Source organism: Panthera leo, chromosome C1, assembly GCF_018350215.1.
Source record: "Panthera leo isolate Ple1 chromosome C1, P.leo_Ple1_pat1.1, whole genome shotgun sequence".
NCBI lineage: Eukaryota > Metazoa > Chordata > Mammalia > Carnivora > Felidae > Panthera > Panthera leo.
The window spans coordinates 70,268,057-70,293,998 of NC_056686.1; the positions used below are offsets into that span (position 1 = coordinate 70,268,057).

At 38.0% G+C, this 25,942-nt stretch overlaps 1 protein-coding gene across 2 annotated transcripts in view; it reads right to left on the reverse strand.

Annotated features, from left to right (window-relative positions):
* Positions 1-17,002, reverse strand: part of TTLL7 (tubulin tyrosine ligase like 7) — a 142,093-nt gene extending 125,091 nt beyond the window's left edge. For both annotated transcript variants that reach the window (XM_042952397.1, XM_042952399.1), the window contains exon 1: positions 16,764-17,002. The gene's annotated coding sequence lies outside the window, so the exon portion shown is untranslated. The remainder of the gene's footprint in view (positions 1-16,763) is intronic.
* Between the last annotated feature and the right edge of the window lie 8,940 nt (positions 17,003-25,942).

Sequence of the window (25,942 nt, forward strand, 5' to 3'; positions counted from 1 at the left end):
TTCTGAGCTTTGGTATTTGTTTTTATTTTGCTTTCAAAAATGAACCTTGAGACCCAGAGGCTCATGAAATCAATTTAGTGACATTCAGTAAGCAGTTTTTAAAAATTTTTTTAATGTTTATCTATTTTACAGGGAGAGAGAGAGAGAGAGAGAGAGAGAGAGAGAAAACAAAGCATGAGCAGGGGAGGGGCAGAGAGAGATGAAGACACAGAATCTGAAGCAGGCTCCAGACTCCAAGCTGTCAGCACAGAGCCCAACGCGGGACTTGAACTCATGAGCTGTGAGATCATGACCTGAGCTGAAGTCAGATGCTAAACCGACTGAGCCACACAGGTGCCCCTCAGTAAACATTTTTAAATGAAATAACAGAAGAGATAAAAATATAACAGTGCCAGATTGCATTGCATGCAATAGTATTAACTGTAAGTACTGAGTCTAGAAACTTTTATTTCTATCTCTGTGTGTGTGTGTGTGTGTGCGGGTGTGTGTGTGCGTGTGTGTATGCTATGGCAAGTAGTAAACGGTATTTCTTACCATGAGTTGCAGCCAAATATGTTTGAAAGTTATTGTAGGTAGGGATAAAATTACAGGATAAAAATACAATCCTGAAATAGTTATTCATTTTCTGATTTGCGTCCATTTACTTATGTTGTTCTTTAATCCTAGAACATCTTCCTTCAGTACCCAGCATTCAAATACAGCTTAGTTGTCCCTCTTTGCCTTCTATCTCCTAAATGGAATTAATAGTTCTTTGGCGCATCACCAGTTACAACATCTACTACACTGTATCATATTTTTAAAGTATTTGATTTAAAGTTCTTTGTTGGAAAGGGCAGTGTCTCTCATTCTCAGAAATATGAACACAGAGCCTGATACATAGTGAAGCTTAGTACTTTTTACAGTTAGGGACAGCAGCTATCTATTATTTTACTCGTGAAATTTTGGAGATACAGAACTAAGAATGAATCTTAATTTTCTTTCTGAATAATCACAAATTAGCATCAGAGGTACTTTAATATCTGGTTTATCCACACCTGGTCTAGATGATATTCTTGTCTGCCAAAGCCTACATAAAAAAGAAGGAGGACAAACTCTGAAACTGACTCTAATGGATTAGCTTACATGGTTTATACCAGTCTACTCTCTTACCTATTTTAATATTAAATCGCCTTCTCTAATTCCTGTTTCTATACTTGCAATAAAATGAAATGATATGAAAATAGATTTATGAACACTCACCAAATAAAATACCCTAAATAAGTTGTGGTTCGTTTCCATTTTATGAATGGTAATAGGGAAAAAACATTTTTACTCAAATGCCAATCCAAAGGAAACAAAAAACCATTTACTGTCTCTTGATCTTAACTTCTGAACTCCATCGTAGTCTTTTTATCACCTATGTTCATCTAAATAAAGGCATTTTCTCAGGTCTTTCCCATTTCTTTATTGAAATATTGGAACCATGTAATTATTCAAAAAAGTATTTTTAAAATATATATAATATGTAAAATATGTAAATATATGTATACAAATACACAAAAATATGGTTTTAATATTTTATATTCCTGACCAGCCAAAAGTCGAATATTATCACAGTAATCTGAATAATCAAGATGTTTAACAGATACCATTCGCTAGATCTAGTAAGTACCAGGTAGTATGGAAACAACATATAAATTTAAATAAACTAGAACTAAAGTTTATTTACCATTAGAAAAAAATAATTTAAAATGATAATAAGATAGAAATGAAAATTAAAATTGGAAGAATGCCAGAGAGCATGCTCCATAAAAATCTATTTCAGGAATCCATTTAAAAAATTCTGCCAGTCTTTCTGCAAAGTTAGCCTTCAATTTTTGTAGTTATAAATTTATGCAATCTTAAAATGTGAAAAAGAAAACCACATACCATTTCTTTGTTTCAAATTTTTGGCCCAAATCAAGTGGCTCAGCGATCTTCTACATTATGCATCTTCATGTAACATTATGGGCCCAACTATTAGAGTCAAAAGCCAGCCACGGCTGGAGCTGACTGCCAGACAGCATCGCTGATTCATCTCAGGAAGAAAAGGCTGCAGCATCCACAGTTCTGATGATGTCCAAAGAGGGTAAAGAATTGGTCATAAGCCAAGAATTTCCTCTTGGAGCGTAAACAGAAGGACTGTAAGTAGACATAGCTTACAGCTTGCTACATTTGAATCTTAATTCAAATGTGGTGCTTTGGAGGCCAAAAAAAAAAAAAAAAAAGGCGTGGGGGGCGCTACAGAGTAATAATTTCCAAAGCCATACTGTGACCCTAAGATTGGACAGCTTAGGTATGTTTTTAGGATACAACGATGTTTTCCTTATTCATTTAATTCCACTAACAAGAGTTATGTGACTATTTCACCTATTCTACACTAAATATTTAAGTTTGTACTTTTTAAAAAATTTTTCTTTAATGTTATTTATTTTTGAGAGAGAGAGAGACAGAGAGAGAGAGAGAGAGAGCATGAGCAGGGGAGGGGAAGAGAGAGAGGGAGACACAGAATCTGAAGCAGGCTCCAGGCTCTGAACTGTCAGCACAGAGCCCAACGCGGGGCTTGAACTCATGAACCAAGAGATGATGACCCCAGCCAAAGTCAGACGTTTAACCGACTGGGCCACCCAGGGGCCCCTAGGTTTGTACTTTAAATATAACTCCCTCTAGGAAGCCTATAACAAAATAATTTCTTATTTCTTCATTTTAGTGTATTAGATTTCATATAATATTTATCTCACCCACCAAATATATACTTAAACATCATAGGGTTAAAATAATAACCCTTCATCTATTATGGAATATGAGGCAAACTGGATAAGCAGACCATCAGGATAAAAATGATGTGAACACTAGTCAGAAAGGGAGATTGAGTTACAAATGTGCTGGTGGGAAGAAGGGGGGAGGGTGCTATATGAACCAAAGAAGCTTTCTTTCTCAGCTTCCCAGTCCATTTAGCTGGCTCCTCAGAGAAATTAAAGGATGCAACCTAACAAAGGGACCCTAAACCAGAACCACATCCAAAACTTAAATGAGACACATAAATTATAGTCACAAAGAAACGGAGGGAGGAAGGAAGGAAGGAAGGAAGGGACAGAGGGAGCGAGGGAGGGAGGGAAAGAAAGGGAGAGAAAAGAAGAAGGAAGGAAGGAAGGAAGGAAGGAAGGAAGGAAGGAAGGAAGGAGAGAAGGAAGGAAGGTAGGTGTCCCTTTTGGTTGTCCCTCTTAGTCACCCTCTAAAATGGTATATTGGAGATTTTACATATTATAGAGAAGAAATGCTCTTTGCCAAAAATCAAGCACTCATCTAGCTTTCCTATGAGACACTACAAATATGATGATGAAAGCACGATTAATAAATAATTAGCACAAATGTAATCTTTCAATCTTGCAAAACTTCTTTGCAATTGACTTTTGTAATTCATTTTATAACCCATTTTTTGAGGACTTTAAATTTTTTTTTAACATTTATTTATTTTTGAGAGACAGAGAGAGACAGGGCATGGGACGGGCAGAGAGAGACGGAGACACAGAATCTGAAGCAGGCTCCAGGCTCTGAGCTGTCAGCACAGAGCCTGATGCGGAACTCGAACTCATGAAACGTGAGGTCATGCATAACCTGAGCCGAAGTGGGATGTTTAATCGACTGAGCCACCCAGGCGCCCCTTAAGGATCAGTTTAAATCAAGAGTATACCAGAAGGCATTCCAATAAAGCAAGAGCTGTTTTCATATTTGCAGAAGTAGTAAGTGAGAATTAAAATTTATTGTATTATAATATATAACAGTATATATTAGTAATTAGTTGTTAATAATTAATAATTACATAGTCAGTAAGACTACATTATATTATTTATATTATAAATAAATGATTATTCATTTAAACCCAGAAATTCTAATCTGGCAATGATGAAAATGGAAATTTCTAATATGAAAGACATTTAGCTATGTTATTATCAAATTAGTTGCTTATAATTTCAAAACAGTTATGGGGCCTAGGATATAAACTTGATTCTAAATTCATTTGTTAGTTCAACACATATTAAAAGTACCTAACTGGCTCTGAACTTAAGACCATGACTTTCCTACTAAATTAGTTTTGACAAGCAAGATCTGGGCCCTTCATTATCTTGTAAGCCCCAGGAAGCAGAGAGGAGAACGTGCTGTACCCTCAGCAGCCTGCAGACATGGCAGTGAATCTGAGTTAGTCCTCTGTGGGTAGCCCCAAAAGGCTTTTAATGATGTGGAAAATATATACAGATTGTAGGCTTAAGGCATTCTCAGGGGATTACTACTGACAGAAAATTCTACTCTAGCAAAGATTCAGAAGATTTTAAAAAATCAAACACCTATTATCTTGTTCTGAGAGTTGCCTTTAAAAGACCACTAAGGAAGCAAACTAACCTTCTGGAATGTTTGCACACTTACTACAAACTAATTCTACTGCTCTGTTCATAAAGTCTAGGGCCTAATTCAACTTCTACTAACTGAGAATTTACCAAACCCCAACCATTTGGTTTCAGCCTCCCTCAATAGAGATTTGACTGGTGGTTTAAAAAACACTCTAGACAAAATATTTTGGTCTGAGGAAAAAAAAAAAATTAACATTTCTCTGTAAGAGAGGTGGAAGTGGTAGTTGAATCTCTTTTATGTGTACAGAAGGCTGTGCTTAGACGGGCATTTGGAGCCAAATTCCATGTCACAAGTTTGCGACTTCTATCACCCACTTGTGTGTGTTGGAACAAATGTCAAATTAACTTTGGAGGAAGTTTTAAAACTAGTCTAGAGTCATTCCTTTCATCTACTTCAGTGCAGGGCTGCATGGCCTTCTGTTTAGGTACCATATATTAGGTAAACTCCCATCACTCAGCCCAGCAGGCTCCCAAATCATGGCATTCTTTGGCCAAAAACAAATAATTTGAGGGAATAAAACCTCAAATGCATTACCCCTCAAAATCTCAGCTAAGAAAAATGGTATGTATGAAGGAATTCTGAAAAGATATGAAGAACCTTCATTCTTTGAGCCACCGTAATGGCCATTCCCTAGATTAAGCCAGATTGTCAGAGTTGTGTGCCTGGCCACACCACACTGCTGGTCACGGCCACCCTAACAGAACTTCTTTAGGAAGAACGCTTATTCATTGAGCACATACAATCTTAACCTACATCACAATGCTCTCAAGGTAGATGTTATTCTCATATTAGAGAAGAAAATAATCAGGTCTTACAAGGTTATTTCTCCCAGAGACACAGAGCCACACAATGGGCCTAGATGAAGGACCCAATAGCCCAAAGAATCCTGCTGACTTTCAGTGTAAGGCTGTTGAGGACATTTTGCATTATGCTATACTGAATCCACTTAAAAAAAAAATATATATATATATATATATATAATATATATATATATATATTATATATATATATAGCAGAAACTTCATTCTGGATTCTAGACAGGAAAAACTTTGCTCCTCTTAGGCAATTTGTTTGCTCCTCTCATAAATGAGCTTCTCAATCATTAAATCTTTCACGTTTTCCTCTTTGCCTGGAAGTTAGAAATTTTGGAATTAAATGTGTGCCCAGTTCTAATAAACATACCGGAGTTCAGGATTTTGTGAGCTAATGTTTCCCCTAGCTCATTTCATCTCACTTTTTTCTTCACCGATATTCTCAGATTCTTTTTCATCTCATCTTACATGTACATCCTGTTACAAACTATGTATCTTCAAATGGCATTTACCAAAATCTTGCAAAAATTCGCCAAGTTGTACATTTTACTATATATAAATTATACTTTAAAAAGTAGTGAAGTACAAAAGAAAAGCCGTTTATAATAATCAAAATCAAAGGACAGCAGTTGAAATGTTTCTTATAACATCTTTGAGTCAGTTCTTGACAAAACATTCTAAATTACTTCATCCTTGCATAAGCAATCGCTGAAGTAATACTGTTATTCTATTTTATTATAACTTATAACTTAAAATATAGTTACATAAACATATGTGGATTTATTAATGTTAGAGTGGGGATAATTTTAAGGGATTTCATTTTGTAAAGACTGTATTGTAGGGTTCTCGTGGCCTTTTTACCATATTTATTCTAAGAGAGAGGAGTACATATTGATGAGAAGGTGTGGAGGAAAAAGCGTCTTTTGTGAAATGAAAGTATTAGTGGAGAAAAAAGGAAAATGCGCACATGGAACAAGTCGGTTAACCCCCAGCCGAGTGTGAGACGCACACGCCCACACTTCTGGCTTCACTTTTCTCCTTGCCTTGGTTGCCTTAGTACTGATCCTCAATTTTTTTTGGTGTTGGAACCCTTTACAGTTTTTAATTTTGTTGACTTTGATTTTGGTTATACCTGTTAATATTGACCCTACAAGAAACTAAAATTGATAGATGTTTAAAACCATTATGGGTTAACAAAAACAGATCTTACTTTAAAATAACTATAATTTTTTCAAAAAAAGAAATGAGTGGTGTTTTGTACTTTTTAAAATCTTTGTAATATCCTCTTCACAGAGCTGAAGTTCTCATATCTGCTTCTGCATTCATTATGAGAGTCTGTTTTGGTTGAAGTATATGTAGTAGGAGAAAGAAGTATTTTTTTTTAAATTTTTTTTTTTAACATTTATTTATTTTTGAGACAGAGAGAGACAGAGCATGAACGGGGGAGGGGCAGAGAGAGAGGGAGACACAGAATCGGAAGCAGGCTCCAGGCTCTGAGCCATCAGCCCAGAGCCCGACGTGGGGCTCGAACTCACGGACCGCGAGATCGTGACCTGAGCTGAAGTCGGAGGCTTAACCGACTGAGCCACCCAGGCGCCCTGAGAAAGAAGTATTTTAATAGTCTCCTCAGTTAATTATGGATATTTGAATTTGATACAACATCCAAACTCAACAAACTATAGTTTCTTAGTGCCACATGAGGCTAGTAGTATTCTAACAACCAGAACCAAATAAAGAAAGCACAACAAAAGGGAAACTATAAACCAACATCTCTCATGAAGTTAAATGCAAAAATCTTTAATAAAATTTTAGCAAATTGTATGCAACAATGTGTGTGTGTGTATGTGTGTGTGTCATGTGTATATATGACCCAACAGGATTTCTTCCATGTATGCAAGGCTCATTCACTATTTAAAAATTAATCAATGTAATCTACCATACCAATAGGCTAAGGAAAAAAATCATATGTGCATATCAATTAATGCAGAAAAAACATTTGATGTAACTCAATATCCAATATCAGGATAAAAAGTTTCAGCACACTGGAAACAGAAGGGCAACTTTCTCAACCTAATAAAATACATCTACAAAAAACCTATAGCTAGCATCATACTTAATAGTACAAGACTGAATAATTTTCCTTTAATATTGGGAACAAGGCAAGAATGTCTACTCTCAACATTCTTATTTGGCACAATACGAGAAGTTCTAGCTCTTGAAATAAGGCAAAAAAAAAAAAAATTAAAGATTTATTTTAACCTTAACATATTGGAAAGAAAGAAAGAAAACTGTCGTGGTTTGCAGATGATAAAATAAACAAATAAATAACTCTCAAAGGACCTAAAATCCTAGATCCAAAATGTGAGTTCAGTAAAATTTCAGGATACAAGATCAACCCACAAAAACCAACTACATTTCTAGGTATTGACAACAAAGTAATGAGAACACATTTTAAATGAATATCATTTACAGACACTCCAAATAAAATGATGTAATTAGGTATAAGTCTAACAAAACATTGGTAATATCTATATAATGAAAATTATAAATTGCTAATAAACCAATGACAACCTAAATTGTGAAGACATTCCATGTTTACAGACTGGAAAAATCAACACGGTAAAGATGTTAATTCTCCCTAAATTGATACATAAGTTTAAGACAATTCCTATTAACACATGGTAAATTATAGCAAATAAATACTACACTGGATATTTTTAAAAGGGACTCCTATCAAAATTCGGTTTAATTTGTTAAATAATTACACTAGTCATTATCACATAAGGTCTCAAAAATAATCATGTGGACTTTAAAGAATAAGGTGGAAAAGAATTAATAAACAGCAACTTGAAATAATTCTGTCAATATACTTTATTTTAAGTTCATGTATTTATTTTGAGAGATAGAGAATGGGACAGAGAGTGTGCGCACGCACATGGGGGCAGAGAATCGCAAGCAGCCTCCGCACTATAACCATAGAGCCCTACGCAGGGCTTGATCCCACAAACTGTAAGATCATGACCTGAGGCGAAATTAAGTCATTTAACTGACTGAACCACCCAGGCGCCCCTGTCAATGCACTTTTAAACTGCTCAAAGTAATCAATGCTATATAAAAAACAAAAGCAAAAATAGACAAATGGGACTACATTAAACAAAAATCTTCTGTAAATCAAAGGACACAATTAATATGGTGAAGACAACCTATGGAGTAGGAGAAAATCATATACCCAATAAGGGGTTAATATCCAGAATATGTAAAGAGTTCCAACAACTCAAAAACAAAAAAAATCACATAACCCATTAAAAAATGGGCCAAGGACCTAAATAGACATTTCTCCAAAGATGATGTACTGACAGACAACAGGCACATGAAAAGACATCAACAGCACTAACCACCAGAGAAATGCAAATCAAAACCACAATGAGATATCACTTCATACCTACTGGGATGGCTACAATGGATCAAGTAATCAATCAATCAATAACTGGTGTCGGTGAGGGTGTGGAGAAATTAGAACCCTTACACACTATTGGGAATGTAAAATAGTGCAACTACTATGGAAAACGGATGAAAGTTTCCCTCAAAATTAAAAATAGAACTACCATGTGATCCAGCAATACCACTTCTGGGTACGTATCTAAAATAATTGAAAGCAGGGTCTCAGAGAGATATTTGCACAGCTATGTTATTTGCAGTAGTGAAGAAGTGAAAGCAACCCAAATGTCCATTCACAGGTGAATGGATAAACAAAATGTGGTTTACATATACAATGGAATATTATTAGGCTTTAAAAAGGAGGGTGATCCTCACATATGCTACAAAATGAATGAAGCTTTAGGACATTAAGTGAAAGAAATAAATCACAAAAAGACAAATACTATATGATTCCATTTATCTAAGGTATCTAAAGTAGTAAAATTCATAGAAATATAAAATAAAATGGTGGCTACCAAGGGCTTGGAGATGGGGAAAGGGAATTGTTATTTAATTAGTTCAGAATTTCAGATTTGTGAGATGAGAAATTTCTGAAGATCTGCTTCACAACAATGTAAATATATTTAACACTACCAACTGTATGCTTAAAAATGGTTAACATGGTAAATTTTGTCATGAATTTTTAATCACAATAAAAAATTATATAAAAATAATACCAAATATTAAGTGGAAGGAAAAGTTGCATTTGTGGAATACTTACAAAATGTTAGAAATAACCCAAAAAATTATATAAATCCCAATATTTTCATACTGCTCTGAAAGAAAAAGTTATTACTTTTTTCTTCTAGAAAGCATGATAATCGCTCTCATACCACCATAATATGTACAGTCATACTAAAGAGAGGAAAACTCTTGGACCATTAGGTAATTTTATTTGGACATCTAAATATATATATTCATAGATATTGCTAAGTATATTTGCTTAATTTTATTCCCAGTAGAAGCTAACTTTAAGAACCTTACTTCATATTTATAGTTATTCTGGTTCCTTATGGATACTAAAAACAAAATTCACAAACACACTCTCAAGCATGTTATTGAAGTAAGTATGCCCTACTATAACTAATGAAGAACATTTAACTTTTAATTCCTTAGTTAAGGAAGAAAATAGCTCTCACATATTCTATACCCAAGATAAATTTTTAAAAGACAAAATGCCTTCTATTCTGAAATGACAGCCCCCTCACATATGGAGCAGTAAACTTTTCTTTCTTCCCAAAATACTCATTTGGCACTGAGTTTTGACAAGTGAAAAAGCTTTTCTACATGCATACAGTTCATTTGATTTTAAGCACTGATCCCCCTCGCCTGCACATCAAGCTTTCCTTAATATTTAAGACATCTAGTATCCTTTTGTAGCAAGTTCCAGAAATAACTTGTTTCAACTTACCAAAAATAATGGGTTGAAATGTGTTTGCTGACCAAAGGGGATGCTGATATGGAGTAAATGTAGATGTCAGAGATTTTAAAAAGTATTCAATGAATTTGACAAGCTATTTTTTTTCCTCAAATACCCTAAAAGTAAAACCATTAAAACTATCCATTAAATGAATAAAGATTATCCTTTTATTTACATATAATAGTAAATGCTAGCATCTATTGTCAAAATCAGTATCTAAAGGGGCAGCTGTAGACTAATTTTAATGAATGTGCATGCAAATTATGCCCGTTTTTTTTCTCTCACTTGATTTTTTATATTGTCGAAATGGAGGAAAGAATATTTAATATTCTAGATTGAGACATGCTAAGTACCTAAATACCATATTGTCATCTTACATGTGATCAAATCTAAAAGCTAAATGAAAATGCCCCCATTTGGTTTCATGTAAACTAAGCTGAATATAGAAAGTGTCCAATTTCTATCGTTCCTCTCCAGAGTAGCTAGCACATATTTGTTGGGTAACTGCAGACTGACTGACTCTAAATATAAACTGAGATGTGTGCTAAAATTATTGTCCTGACTTTTTAGCAATCACTATGAGAATCACACATGGTTACAGATTTTATTTATTAAGTACCTTGAAAAAACTAGCTTAAATAATAACGACAAAATTACACATGAAAATTTTCCCATCAAATGCAATGATGTAAATTAAATCCACGTTTTCCTACCAATACTCCACACATATAACCATTCATAACACAAAATCAGTCAAACCTAGTACTAGGACCACATCAATTAAAGCAGATTTTACACAAATAAGTTTTAAGTGGGTTCACTCCTCTTACAAAAGAAAGATAGTGCTACCTTAAAAGAGAGATATATCTAAGCAGCTCTAAAATTCTAATCCAACAAAAAAACCTCAAAATAATCTTGAACCTGCTGCCTGGATTACTGCTGATCCATCTTCCAAATCTACAAATGCTGAATTTACTTTAAGAAGTCAATTTCACAGAAATACACTAATGGAGGAAAAGGAGAATTCATGTAAAAATAAGCTAATTCCATCTGGCTGAATTAGACCTGACATAGGTCAGGCTTTGCAAAGTAGTGAGTAAAAGAGATGGAAATGTTCAAAAGAATCCTTTGTCAAAAATAATGTTCCATTTCACATGGCTAAGCAGAGGAACAAAAATAACATGGAAGTTTGGAAGCTCAGGAGCCACAACACAATTTTAAAAAACCAAACATTGTGGACAGTTCAGCACACCCAGCCGACCAAGAATATCATCAATTTCAAAGGAAGGAGTTCTCACAGAGCTTTCAGTCAGCCTTAGAGAAGACCCAGTGATCACCTGACCACCTAACTCTAAACTTTCAAAGGAGTCAAAGGAACATAGGCCAACCAGTCACTTGCAAGTACAGAGTGAAGGAAAAAAGAGTAAAACAGATTTATCACTCACCTTCTCAGAGCCTAAACAATCTCAACACCTTGGCTTTGTTAACTACTATGTGTACTATGGGCAGGAGTGTGTTATAATAATAATAACGTCAAATGGGAATTAACAGAAATAAGGGCAGTGGAGAATAAATAGGCAAGCCTATTTAAATTTAAGTTTTTTAACTTTTGAGTTAACCCTAGGGAAATGGCTGGCTATGCCCAGTTCAACTTTGACAGATAATGCCTGAGAGGAATGGAAATAAATTTACCACTTTCTTAAAGTTTAAGGAAATTGTTTTAAATAACAGTTCTCAACTAAGCACAGGGCAAATTCTTCCCAAAATACTGTGTACCTCAATGCCCGGCTTCCACCAGAAATCATCTGTCAGGTCCTAAAAAGGGGAAGAGGGTGCCTATTTTGGATTTGTAAAGTTGATGGTTCAGTTTTCATTGTTTCCTTTCAGATCTCCCAAAACTGATGACATATTACATACTTGTGCAGGTTCCCTACTTGTGCCCTCAAAGCATATTCACATCCCAGTGACTCCCCTTCCATTGGTCCTCAGAGAAACTTAATGACGTCCCCACTGGCTTCCGGTATTCCAAGTAGGTGGAGGTGGGACTCAGAGGAAGCAAAGGTGAGAGACTGGGGGAATAAGAGATGGCCAAAGCAGAGGAGGTAATGTTACTCCATCCCTACAACTGCTGCGGTTAGGGGTTAGGGGTTAGTCTCTCTCCTTGAGGGAGATTTCCTTCGGTGGAGAGTTATAACAAGGGAAGGGAAGTGTCTGAATCCCAAAGGGAAATGCTGGGAATGTTCTCTGTGTGTCCAAATGGACCCTGATCTCAAAGACTATCTCTAGCAGTGTACATGGGGAAGGGGCAGAAATCATCAATGTTCACTACACTCTCTTGTACCTTATACCCAGGGCTTCTGCTGAGAACCTGAAGGAGATCTGAAGTTCCCTCCCTCACCTATGTGGATTCTCTAAATTAGAGTACAAGAGTGTGTTCATATGCCTCGCATTACCAGGATACTGAAGTTGGAGACCTGGAAACCTGATACAGGCGGACAGAAGAAGGTGAAGTTTCAAAGAGATAAGGGTGGGGTAGATGCCGTAGGGGAGGCTAAAGGGGAGAGAGTCGAGGTCCACAGACACAGTGCTAAAACCAGAAAGTCATGTATTCCCTTCTCTGACTATCAACTCCGTCTGGCTGGCTCTCACCAAACATGTTCTCCAACCTATTGCCATCTCTCCACAGTGGCCCCCTACGCCTGCCTTTCTCACTACCCAAGATTTTTTTTTTTAACTGAAGTATAGTTGACATACAATATTACATTAGCTTCAGGTGTACAACACAGTGATTCAACAACGCTATACATTAGGCAATGCTCACCACTACACCAAATAAGTGTAGTTATCATCTGTCACCATTCAATATTATTATAATATTATTGACTATATTCTCTATGACTACATTCAGTTGTTTCTTCTCATCCCTATGACTTCTTTATTTTATAACTAGAAGCTTATACCTCTTATCCTCTTCACCTATTTTGCCCAGTACCAATAATTTAAGTAGTTTCTCCAATCAAAAGAAGAGGTTGCCTGAAAAAGTATAATCTGAGGAACCACAGACAGGAGTGACTGTTATTAATTAATAATATGCCAATATCTTATATTTAATTTGTAATGTCCAAAGAGAACATGATGAATCCAATAGAGCTTCAAAACTTGCATAAAGTAGCCAAACTACACATCACAAGAAAAGAAGCTGTGACTGGGTGTTGACAGATATTAACTAGACTTAGTGTGGTGATCAATCGTAATATATGTAAATATCAAATGATATCAAATCATTATGGTGTACACTTGAAACTAATATGTTATATGTCAATTATATCTCAATTTTTTAAAAAAAATTTAAACTAAGAATTCATACTTTTTAACCTAGAATTTCATTTCTGAGACTCTATCCTAAGAAACCAATTTCTAAAATATAGAAAAGAGCTTACAAACAAAGATGTTCATCACAGCATTACTTATTATCGTCAATAATATAGCAACATTGAGGAATGGTTAAGAAATTATGGTACATCTACCTAATGGAATGTTATGTAGATATTTTAGAAGTTGACTGTCTAGTTGTAATTAAGTGAAAATTAATGTTATAAAATGTAAAGTGAAAATATTTTAAAAAGGAATATATATATCATGATTAAAACTATGCACCGAAAAAAGAGGGGAAGGAAACATCAGAATCACATCAAAATATTAATACTTTGCTTATCTTTGTTAGTACAAGCATGGTGATTTTTTGCCTTTTCATATTCTTATAGCTTCCAAATTGTTCATAAATCTATAATGGAAAGGGAAAGCTTTTTGAAAGGCAAGCTTCTCTGAAAGAGGAAAAATGTTACTTGAATAGAAAACTCCTTCTGGGTTGAGTTGACAACTGACCTTTTTAATATCAGAACCCAGGAAATACAGTATTTTCTGGAAGAGCACTTGGAGCAAGGAATATGGAGAATGTGAGCAAGACTAGCCAAAGAGAAACCTAGCGAGCTTAGTAACCTACATTAGTTCCCTATGATTACCAGATGAGGAGTGGATTTCCCTGCCTGGTATGTAAGGTTCTTCACAATTTGTCACTGGGTAGCCAAATAGTCTATGAGCACTTAGCTGAACCTCCTTGTCTGGCTTTCTCTTTACCTATCCAAACCCTTCCCATCTTGCAGAGTGACTGAATTCACTTCCATCCATGAAGAGTTTCCTGATCCTCTTATGAACCCCCATCTCTATGCTTTCTCCTTCTTAAGGTGTTGATATAGCATTCATAGCACCACCTTTTTTTGGTCCTAGACCAGTTCTAATTATTTTGTTAATTACTCCTGTGTAAGTAAATATCTCCCCAGTTAGACTTTAAGGTCCTTGAAGTCAAGAATTTGAATGGTTTGCAGACCATAGTCATTTGACAAAACATTCAGACATACAGGAAGAGAGAGAGGAGAGAGAAAAGATGAAGTGCTAAAGCCAGGTTGGTATTATACTCATACTCGGTGATGTTATCTAAATAAAATGTGTTGCCTTGGTTTTAAAAGGTTCCCACTGACCCTTCACCACTAGGACACGTACTTTCTTTTGCTTTTTTTTAATAGTAGTGGGATCGTAGTTTTGCTTATTTATTCCTACCAAGTCTGCTGTCCTCCTGGGAATTAAACAGATTGGACTGCAAGATGCCTCACCAAGGTTCAGGATAGAGTCTACAGCCATATAAAGAACAAAAAGAAATGACTTCCTAGGAATCAAATTTAAGACTAATCACAAGATCCTACTTCTCTTAAGGTCTTGGGTGAACAACAAATACAAATTTGTGTCTCCATTTTATGGCCTTATTTAGGCAGTGGGCTTTAGTCTATCAATATCCTCATTAATAATTCTCCAATGTAAGTAGTTCAATACTCTATACATGATGGACTAAGATGATTATGTTCCTATCTGCCATCAAATATTATTCCAGTACTAAGAGAATAATGAGCATTTGCACTATAGCAACCTGCCCCCAGAGACATCAACAAGAGTTTCATATCTTAAGAGAGAATACATAAATCATAAGTCAAAGCAAACCAAATGGCCAAGCAATAGACAAAGCAAAACCCAGCATCCATTATTTTTTTCAGAAAGAGCACACAGGTCAATTATAACTGTTGACTCTGAAGGGCAGGGCAAAAATAAATCAATGCAGTTTCCCACTATACAGAACTACATTTCGCTACAGCACTTATTTTGCTAAGTCAATGCTTGTCCAGATTCCACCACTCACTAGCTATATGATCTTGAGTCTTCTCTGTATTTCAGTTCCTTAGTCTGTAAAATGGAGTTATCACCTACTATGCCCAATCACAGCTGTAACGAATCAAATAACATTATCAGTCTGAGTTTATCTGTCACCCTATCATGGGATGACACACCCCACAAAAATAGTTCAGTCACACATCCCATGAACTAAATACCTGTTCTCATTGCAAATGTTTTCTCTAAAGTTTAAGAAGAAAAAAAATATTTCCCGGTTTTTTTTTAACTTTCCTAATTGGTTTTTCCAACATTTGAGCAACCACCATTTATCACTGCCAAAAATGTGTTAAACATCTCCTGCTATGACCTAGCTCTTCTATGCAGTGTTGTCCAGATATTATTTTTTGGCATATGGTTTCTAAGAAAATAGGTTTTTTTCCATGCAATTCAAAGAATGCTCTTTCATACTAAAAGAACAATAATTCCATACACAGTTAGTTTACAGGTTGTTGCTATTGTTTGAGATTACTCACATGAAAATTAATTTTATGTTGAACATCTAATAGACCATATATAGGTACACTTACACTGGGACACACAACTCCTTGTTACGGTGAAAGATCCATGGGCTTTGGAGTCACGGAGACTTGCATTCAAATTCCTGTTCTGTGACCTTGAGGATGTAATTTAACTTCCAGGCTCCTCACTTTCCACCTTTGGTTCTAGGTTGTTGTGATGATTTCATGAAATAATATTATCTAAAAGTAAGTGTCCAGGCTCTGCAAGTATTATTTCCTGCCTCCCTTAAATCTTTTCCTCCTATACCAAGACCAATCAAACCCACTCTGAACACAAGACAACTTGCATACAGCATCTATTTCATACATTAGCAGGGAAACGCTAGGCGAAGAAAAACTGAGTGGACGAAGGCATGAATTAGGCGTCTAATGGAGCAAGAAGTAAAGGAACTGACAAGGGCCCCCTGCTTCACTCGCAAGTGCGAAAAACACACTAATCTGACACACTTTGAAGACTGCACCGCACACTCACAGAGGTTCGTACCATGCTGTGGGAAAAGGACAAAATACAGAACAAGCCAGCAGGGAGCTTTCTGGTTCACCCCACCCGACCCTGCCCGCCCAGTGGCACCTCTGAAGCCTAGAAACTGAGGTGAGAGCACAGCAACTGACCCCGTCCCCCTGCCCTCCCCCATTCTGCCCAAATCTCTCTCGGGGCACGAATGCTGCTGAATCATTAGCCCTAACAGTACGAGCTCCCGGCTCGGCTGCTCCCACGGGAGCCAGTGTCCCTAGAGCTGTGACCGTCCCCGGTGGGGGGGCCGACACCTCGGGGTGGGGTGGGGCAGTGAAAGGGGGTCTGGGAGGATCGGAGCAGCAGGTACTCACCCGGGTGAGGAAAGCCCAGCCCCGGTCCTCGCCTCCCTCCGCGCTGCAGGCGGCCGGTCTGCGGCTCCCCCGCGTCCCGGATCCCCGCGGGCGGTCGCCCCCGGACCCCGCAGCCAGAGCTGGTGGTCCGCTGCTCCCCTCCGCGGGCCCGCCACCCTAGGCAGCCACGGCTCGGGGCTGGGGCGCTCCACCCGGAGCAGCTGGAGCAGCTGTCGCTGCCGAAGGGGGTGGTGGCTACCGACGGGCCAGACCATTAGTGGGCTGCGACCGGGGGTGCGCGACGTGCGGAGAGGGGCGGACGCGGAGGGCGCCCAGGCCCGGCGACGGTTGGGAGAAACCAAGGCCGAGGGGACTCCGCCGCCGCCCAGCAGCGCCGGGAGGGCTTGGGGGGTGGGGGGCAGAAGGTACCAACCCAGGAGCCCCTGCTCTCCCTGGCTGTGGACTAACACAATCCTTTAGATTTTCCGGGCACCACCCCCCCCTCCCGGTTTGCCTTGGTCCCGCTCAGGGCTCCTTTCGAACGCGGCAAACAGTGGACCTAGCGACGGGTGCGCCTGGGCGGTGTCCCCTCCTGGGGGGATGCGAAAGGGCGCTGGCCTGAGCCCGGCCTTCGTGCCGCCCTCTGCTCCGCGGTGGGGCCCGGTGGCGCCAGTTCCTGGTGCATATCTTACTCCAGACGTCTTACCACAAATCAGAGGGGGCATCTGAGTCCTTGAAGGGGTTCCTCAGACCTTTTACCCAAGCATCTTTGTGGAGCAAAGAATTAAAAGGTATCCACGCCCAGCCTGAAAGTTAGAAAATAAAATCAGGTGGGCCCCCTCCGATAGGTGATTTGTAGATCCAGGAAAATAAGGGACAGTTTTGAATCGTTTACGGTCGTTCCACAAATGTTGAAACACGGCAGTTGGAAAAAAATGTGGACTTAGGAAGCCCCTTTAACAGCTCTATAAAAGATTATTAAAGAAAGTCAAAAATACGTCAGGCTCATTGTTCACCATTTTAAAGATTAGTGTCTTGGGAATGGGGAGGAGATAGTATCCTAATATGAAATGAACTTCATAGAGCTGGGAAGAGAAGTTCCCACCGGGACATGTCTTAGACTGCTGTGAAAGCCCGTTTGTGGTCCTTTGGTCCCTGCCCAGGTCACAACCAGGCTTAAGCAGACTCATTTCAGACCATGGTAAAATTTAAGACAAGTGTATAGTTTTCTTTATCAAAACACACAAACAAAACAAAACAAAAAAAAAAACAGAGTTGGCAACTACCTTTAAAATGTAATTTAATGGAGTAAAAAAAAAAAAAAAAAAAAACCCTCAAAATACATCCCCCCGGTAGAAATTCCACAGTTAAAAGCCATTTTCTCTGGATTAAGATTTGTCCGTTTTTAAGTTAACATAATCTTTTAACATAAACTGAGCACATACTATGGACCAAACACTGTACTGAGACTGTTTCCAGTTTTATTCATTTATTCTTCTTTGTTTTCAATGTTTATTTTATTTTTTAATTTTTAATTTTATTTATTTATTTATTTTACTTTACATCCAAATTAGTTAGCATATAGTGCAACAATGATTTCAGGAGTAGATTCCTTGATGCCCCTTACCCATTTAGCCCATCCCCCCTCCCACACCCCCTCCTGTAATCCTCTGTTTGTTCTCCATATTTATGAGTCTCTTATGTTTTTGTCCCCCTCCCTGTTTTTATATTTTTGTTTCCCTTCCCTTATGTTCATCTGTTTTGTCTCTTAAAGTCCTCATGAGTGAAGTCATATGATATTAGTCTTTCTCTGACCAATTTCACTTAGCATAATACCCTCCAGTACCATCCACGTAGTTGCAAAATTTCATTCTTTTTGATTGCTGAGTAATACTCCAGTGTGTGTGTGTGTGTGTGTGTGTGTGTGTGTGTGTGTATACCACATCTTCTTTATCCATTCATCCATCGATGGACATTTGGGCTCTTTGCATACTTTAGCTATTGTTGATGGTGCTGCTATAAACATTGGGGTACATGTGCCCCTTCAAAACAGCATACCTGTATCCCTTGGATAAATACCTAGTAGTGCAGTTGCTGGGTCGTAGGGTAGTTCTATTTTTAGTTTTTTGAGGAACCTCCATACTGTTTTCCAGTGGCTGCACTAGCTTGCATTCCCACATTTATTCTTCTAGAAACTCCTGTAAAATTGGTGATATTGTTGGTAGGTTTTTTTTTTTTAATGTTTACTTATTTTTGAGAGAGAGAGTGCAAGCAGGGGAGGGCAAAGAGAGGGAGACACATAATCTGAAGCAGGCTCCAGGCTCTGAGCTGTCAGTACAGTGGTAGACACGGGGCTTTAACTCAGGAACCATGAGATCGTGACCTAAGCCGAAGTTGGACACTTAACCGACTGAGCCACACAGGTGCCCCAATATCATTGCTAGTTTTTAAACAGACTAGGCTCAGAAAGTTTGTCATGCTGGGTTCACATCTCATAGATAATGAGCAGCAGAGGAAGCATTGCAATCGGACTAGTGCCTTTCCACTAGAATGCCTCAGGGAAACATATACTAAGCTTTATCATAACCATGATTGGTCCATGAATGTGAGTTTACTTATCCCTTCTTTATGAAAACTGCGGATACTTAAGTATCTAAGGTGGATGTCACCCTGAGGTTAGGAATAGGAATCAGAAAGAAGAGGCTGTACTTCCCTCAGAACTAACGTGGAAACATCAATTTCAAAACAAACAAAAAATACATGATTTGGGTCATGTGAAGGTGAGGAGAAATTCTCCACTGCCTTTTTGTTAATCATTTTTACATCATCATTTACACTGTATTGTGCTTTACACTACCCCTTAACTATTGTTCAATATTATACTTTGCACTATTGTTCTTCCCAGAAAAGAACAAGAGTTTTTAAATGGACGTAATGTCATGGGTCCTCATATACTTTAGCAGAACTTAAAGTAATAGGGCATTAGTAACTGTCACATCATGTTAAGGAAGCTTTTTGAAAAATAAGGAATAAAATTAAATCCTTACCTATGTTGTGTCATTGTTCTTATGTTGACTGTTATTGTAAATGTTCACACATCAGTCCCAGCAAAACAGAAATCCCCAGAGCTCCATGTTGCTGAGGAGCCGGTGTCTAGATCCCTAGTGAGGCCAGGCAGCTATGACTCAGGGTGGGGATGGCTTCAGCCTCCGAAATGTGTGACTCTTCTCTCCACATGCAGTTGTTTCACTTTCAAAGGGGACACAAAAGGAGACAAGTAGCCAAGATGCCTTTGGAATTAGTATTCTCTGTCTGATTGACAGGGATATAAGAAAGAAGGATAAGGTCTCAGGTGGTTTACCTGAGACCACGCTGGGATTTAGAACCTGGTTATCAGGGACATCTCCAGCCATCCGTTTATATAAGTTGAACTTCGTGGAGTGTGTATTTCTAAATGAAGAAGGAAGGGGACATGCTGTGCCCGTGACCTTGAGAAACTGGCAAAAGGAAAGGAGGGAATGGTGTGATGCCTGCATTCCCTACTCTCCCACAGAGTCTGCAAATGCTTTTGAGCATGTTGGGGAAAGAAGTTAGGGCCAGAAACTGAGGAATTATTTTCACAAATGACTTTGTGGGATATCGAGTGTAAGATATATTACTATGGGCCCTAGTGACACAGAACCAGGGAGAGGGCCATTCTCTCACCCAGTCTGCCACAGATCGTTGTGCAACCTTGCCACCAATAAGGAATGGCTCCACCAGTGAAGGCATATTCTCATAAAGGGCATTGGTGGCCAATATACAGTCAAATGTCTTGACTAGGAACCCAGAGCCGTAGAGCATGAGTGGAATTATTCTGGAGCACCTGGGAGACCCAGCTGAGTATTTCCTGTCCCAAATGAGGGAGCTTGGGGGCGGGAAGGGATGACTATTAAACTTAAGGTGATTATTAAATCTTATTTAGGCAGCATTATTAGGGTGAATTTATTTGTATTCACAAAATCAGCATGACATGCGGACATTCAAATAATATCACTTTTAAAATGATATTAATAAGAGAGCCAAAGAGAAAGAAAATACTTAGTACCTTTGATAAAACTACAGTGGTGAGCCACACCATGTTGAACTTTTTGATTCAATAATAACTAAGTAACTCCTTTCCAACCTGGCCCTTCAGAATGGCTCCCCCAAGGAAGGGTGACAGAAGGGCCGTTCTGCTACCAGCGAAGTAGTGACCAGAGAATACACCATCAACCTCCACAAGTGCAACGATGGAGTGGGTTTCAAGAAATGTACTCCTTGGGCACTCAAAGAGATCCGGAAACTTACCACAAAAGAAAGGGGAACGACAGATATGTGCATTGACACCAGGCTCAACAACGCTGTCTGGGCCAAAGGAATAAGGGGTGTTCCATTCCATATCCATGTGCAGTTGTCTAGAAAACATAACAAGGATGAGGATTCACCAAACAAGCTCTATACATTGGTTACCTGTGTACCTGTCACCACTTTCAAAAATCTACAGAAAGTTCAGGTGGATAAGAACTAATCGCTGATTGTCAAATAAAGGAAATGTCTGGGAGTCCTAAGGCATCTTCCCAGTGCTGGTGTCTGCAAAACTTGAGTCCCCCTCCGGAGAAAGAGCTGAAGCCGGCAGCTCCTTCCCACATTTGGGGAAGCGGTTTTCAGAGCTGACACTTCCCTGCCCCACTTCCCAGATCTGCAGCAGCAGAGTGGTTACTGTGCAATGGCCTGATACAAATCATTTTCTTCTGGATTTTCATGGAATATACTGTTCACAGTCTTACAGAACTGGATAAATTCTCTCTGGAATTAAAAAATACATATATGGCAAAAAAATAATTAATTTTTTATTAATATTAATAAAAAATTTTATTAATATTAATTTATTAATAAAAATATTAATACAAACTATGTGTTGGCCAACACACTAAGGTGTGTGGTGATGTTAACATCCCAAGTTACTCTTATTGAGAATATTTAATAGTGTCATTTCTGTTTGCTTTTAGCTATCACTTTTTTTTAATGTTTATTTATTTATTTTTGAAAGAGAGAGCAAGAGCCTGAGCAGGGGAGGGGCAGACAGAATCACAAGCACGGTCTGTGCTGTCAGCACAGAGCCCAATGAAGGGTCAGAACTTGTGATCCATGAGATCACAACCGGAACCGAAATCAAGGATTGCACGCTTAACCAACTGAGCTACCCAGGCGCCCCTAGTTATCACGTTTTAAGTCATAGTGTTTTTGAGGTAAGTATTATTATTATGTGAAGTACCATTTTCAGCCTTATTTAACAGATGAAGAAACTGAGAATTACAACAATTAATTTGTCAAAGGTAACACAGCTAGAAAGTGGCAAAGCCAGGTTTCAAACCCAAACCAATGCATGACATCACTCTCGACATACTTTTACTGCCTCCTGCTACATAGAAAGCAAGCTGTACATTGCATTTTCCTCTACAATAGAAAATCTATTTTGTATCTGTTTTAAAATCTATTTTCAACTCTCATTCTTCAAAGGAAATGAGTCATTTCTTAAAGAGGATTTAAATGAGAGTCCTCCCAGTGGAAACATTGGGTACCCTTTTCTAGGTTTCTCTGCTCAGAAAAGAAACGCTGAAACAAGAAACGACCATTGCAGCATAGAGTTAGCCAGTGTTTCCAAATTCTTGCTAAAAATTCTCATTTTAGGAACTCTTGGGTGAGACCTTGGAATCTGTATTCTTATTAAGCACCATAAGTGATTCTAATGCACAATCATTTGACCAGTGTGACCACACCATACAGGACAAGAACAACATGTGGCTCACAAACGTCCAGTCTGCTACACTTAACCCTTTAACCCCACCCACCACTTGTTGAAAAGGAAATGGGAGACCAGTATTTAAAACCCACTATACAGGGAGCATGGGTGGCTGAAGTCAGTTAAACGTTTGACTCTTGATTTTGGCTAAGGTCCTGATCTCACAGTTCATGAGTTCAAGCCCCACATCAAGCTTTGCACTGACAGTGTGGAGCCTGCTTGGGATTCTCTCTCTCTCCTTCTCTCTCTCTCTGCAACCCCCCACCCCCACCCCACTCTCTCTCTCTTTCAAAATAAATAAATAAAAACTTTAAAAAGATAAATGAAACCCACTACACATAATTACACTTATTATACAAAAATGTATTTATTAAATTGTTACTGCCAGGGTGCCTGGGTGACTCAGCTGGTTAAGCATCCAACTCTTGGTTTCAGCTCAGGTCATGCATGATCTCAGGGTTTTCTGAGTTCGAGCCTTGCTTTGGGCTCTGTACTGACAATGGGGAGCCTGCTTCGGCATTTCTCTCTCTCCCTCTCTCTCTGCCCTTCCCCTATTCACTCTCTCTCTCTCCCTCTCTCTTAAAATAAATATACTTAAAAATTAAAAAAAAAATTGTTAACTGCCTTTTTCAGTATTACTTTGATCATTTTGAAAATTCTTCAAAAATTCTCAAGTTAAAGATTATACTCATTCACAATTACTATTATATATAGATACCTGGAACTCTTTTCAATTATTACATGGTATTTTCCATAAGAGAAAAAAGATACAAATTAAAACAACATTAAATTAACTTATTAATTTTTGGAGAATTAACATGTTTGTAACAATAAGTTATTCCATCTAACATAAATAGGCTTCTTCATTTGTTTATATTTTATCTTGCATTTCCCAAGAACATTTTTCTACTTTTTAAGATTTTATTTGTAAATAATCTCTACGCCCAATGTGGGGCTCAAATCCGCAACCCCAAACCCACCCACCCAAGAATATTTTTATAGTTTTGTTCATATACGTTCTGCACCTTTCTTACCAAATTATTTTTTTAGCATTTGTCTTCTGAATGAAATATTCTTCCCATTTCCTCCTCTATGAGATTTTGACCTGAATAGAGAGAGAGATTGTTTATTTCTATAATTTATTTTTTATTAATCCAACACACCAAAGTCTCTTATTACATGTTTTCTTCAGGAGAATCTTTGGGTTTTCTAAGAAGACAGGCATATCATCAGTATCTGGAACTTCATCTCTTTTTCCATTACTTACATCCATTATTTTATTTACATTTACTGGAATCACCAATACAAGTGATTATAGCGATGTCTGTCTCATTCCTGATTTTATTTTATTTTTTTCTAAATGTTTATTTATTTTTGAGACAGAGAGAGACAGAGCATGAATGGGGGAGGGTCAGAGAGAGATGGAGACACAGAGTCCAAAGCAGGCTCCAGGCTGTGAGCTGTCAGTACAGAGCCCGACAAAGGGCTTGAACTCACGGACCGTGAGATCATGACCTGAGCTGAAGTCGGACGCTTAACCGACGGAGCCACCCAGGCGCCCCTCATTCCTGATTTTAAGTGAAAGATTTAATTTTTGCCATTTAAGATGTTATTGGGCTTTTCTTCGTTACTTGAAGTAATTTCCTTCTGTTTCTGTTTTGCTTCAAGTTTCCCTTGGCATCAGTTGCTTGACCTTTGTCTGATGTCTTCCCACAACCTATGGATAATGGTTGGGTTTTTCTCCTTTAATTTTTTTTTTTTTTTTTTAATAATTTTTTTTTTTCAACATTTTTTATTTATTTTTGGGACAGAGAGAGACAGAGCATGAACGGGGGAGGGGCAGAGAGAGAGGGAGACACAGAATCGGAAACAGGCTCCAGGCTCCGAGCCATCAGCCCAGAGCCTGACGCGGGGCTCGAACTCACAGACCGCGAGATCGTGACCTGGCTGAAGTCGGACGCTTAACCGACTGCGCCACCCAGGCGCCCCTCTCCTTTAATTTTTAATGGAATCAATATGTAGATCGACTTCCTGGAATTGAACTGTCTTTTCATTCCTCTTATAAAGACTGTTTTGTCATGGTGGATTAGTCTTTTGATTCACTCCACCATTCTGTTCTCTAATATATTATTTAAACATGTGGCTTTTGTAGCTAGAGGTGAAGCTGGCCTGTACTTTGTCATTGTTGCTATTGTTGCATTCTCTCTCTGGCTTTTGTATTTAAGACATTCTGGGTTCATAAAATTAACTGGAGAACTTTCAATATTTCTCCAAGTCCCACAATAGTTTAAATAATATAGGAATCATCTATTCTTCAATGGTCAGATTAAAAATTCAGCTGTGAATCCATCTGCCTGCTGCCTTTTTCAATAGGAGACCATTAATCACTTCTTCCATGTCTTCTATAATAATTGGTCTACTTAAGTTTTCACCTCTTTTATGTCATTAGCGATAATGTACATTTTCCTAGGTAAGTATTCTTTTCTAGTTTTTTCTTTTTTTTAATGTACTGCTCCAGAGTCAGCTTTAGTGTTTACCTAAAATTCTTTTCATCTCTTTCCTAATGTCACATTGTTAATCTTGCTTAATTTTTATTTCATTCTCTTCTCTTTATCATACTTACATGGTATTGATCTATTTTATTAATCTCTTTAATGAGTCCATCTTTGAATTTATTATTCTTTTCTATTTTATTTATTTTAATAATCTCAGCCTTTATCAATATTAATTCCCTCTTCAAAGTTTTTTGTTTTTGTTTTTGTTGTTTTTGTTCTTACTTGAATTCATTAAGTACTTATATCCTTCCTTCTTTGTTCACCTTTCTGCTTCCATAATTAAGGGCAACACATTTTCTTCTGAATTCAGTTTTGCTGTTCCCCATTGTTTTAGTATAGTGTTTATTTTTCCAATGCTTTTGAGCATTTCCATATTTCTCCTTGCTGTGATCTAAATGTTACGCACCCATCAAATTTGTATCTTCAAATCCTAACCTCCAAAGACAATGGTATTAGGAGGTAGGGCCTTTGGAAGCTGTGTAAATTATGAGGATGGAGCCTTCATGAATGGGATTAGAGCCTGGATAAAAGAAGCTCCAGAAATATCCCTAGGGCCCCCCACCATGTAAGGATACAATGAGAGGTGCCTGCTATGAACAAGGAAGAGGACCCTCACCAGAAGGCAACCATACTGACATCTTGATCTTGGATTTCCATCCTCCAGAACTATGAAAAATAAATTTTGTTATTTAAAATTACCCAGTCTAGGGCAACTGGGTGGCTCAGTCAGTTGAGCTTCCGACTTCGGTTCAAGTCATGATTTCAAGGTTTGTGAATTAGAGCCCCCCCCCCCCCCACGTTGTGGAGGAGCTCCCATCCTT